Genomic DNA, 1,429 nt, shown 5'->3' on the forward strand with positions numbered 1-1,429 from the left:
TGGTACTACTGTACTTTCAATAAAGCAATCATACTATCAAATTCACAAAAACTCTGTCTGAATACATTGCTCTTCTTAATGGATTCAGTTGACTATTTAATCTGCAATTTCCTATGACCTGTATCCCAAACACACACCATGTGAAACTGTATGTGGGCAACTGTGCACTCAGTGGGTATGTACTAGTAGGAGTGAATGGACTTCCAGTTGACTCGCTTACAACCGAGGCTTAACTTCTGATTTATCCCTCTACTAAAATGATTTAATCGTGCAGTGCTTTTAGACCATAAAGACTGGACTCGGACTGAAATAATCAAATCCTTTTAGTAAAACGAGTCATCCTGCGGGGGCTGTGATGCTCTCATTTAAAGATGTCCTTTTCATACAATGTGAGCCTATAGGAAAAAGTCCTTTTGGGTCCAATGGCATCACATGACAGAACCGAAGTTGTAGTTTTACATTTTGGGAACAATGAAAATTGGCTTTAAAGTCCAATGCACTGCTTGTCAAAAAGTCATTGAAAGGAATTACGAAGAATCACCATCTGGAGATCAAGAATATTGATGGCAGTCAACCAACACTAATGTGGCCGGTTGTTGGTGAGAATTTGTGCTGAAATCAATTTTGTTGGACAGACAAGAAAACCATAACTCAATTCATCAATTTAACTGAATGTTTTGGAATTTTTATACCAAAAATGTAATAGAAATATTAATTATTTGTCATTTTAACTGGATTATTCACCAGTGACACCAAACTCTCTGGGTTAAATTCTCTGTCTTTCCTCCTCTACTATCACACTTGGCACCGTCCTTAACTCTCCAGGCATTTAGCTGACACTCTCCTCCACAGCCACTCACAGCGAGTGCCTCAGGAGTGTAAGCTTAAATACATTTACAACAGACACAATCTGCTTCTCTTCTGCTGTGAATACAACTACTGTCTGACTGCTACAGACTACACTCAGCACATTGTCAGCAGCCAACACTGAGTTACTTTCGTTCTTCAGCCTTTTAACTGACACTCATCCAGAGTTACTCACAGTGAGGCCCGGAGCAGGAGTAACTTTGAATTCTTAGATCACTAACATCACCAGGCAGACATCAGAGTGAGGAGACAGACGAAGAGAGACAGAGGCATCATTTTCCTAGAATTCAAAAAGCGTGTCCTTTATCAGGACAAACCTCCATGTTCTCAGTGGATAACAGGAATCTGCTGACAGCGTCCCGTCCTGGCGAGTCCACATGCGGGCTGGAGTATTTCAAATATCTGGAGAATTGCATCTGTGAATCTGATTCTGTGATACAACTGTCATATGTCACATTTACTTTTACTTTGTAGACTAATTTATCTCTCTATTGGCATCATTTTTACTTTCAGTATCAATCACTTTATTAAAAGATTTAACAAGAACTCATCGACCAGTTGT

This window comes from Epinephelus moara, chromosome 6 (assembly GCF_006386435.1).
Source record: "Epinephelus moara isolate mb chromosome 6, YSFRI_EMoa_1.0, whole genome shotgun sequence".
In the NCBI taxonomy this organism is placed as follows: Eukaryota; Metazoa; Chordata; class Actinopteri; order Perciformes; family Serranidae; genus Epinephelus; species Epinephelus moara.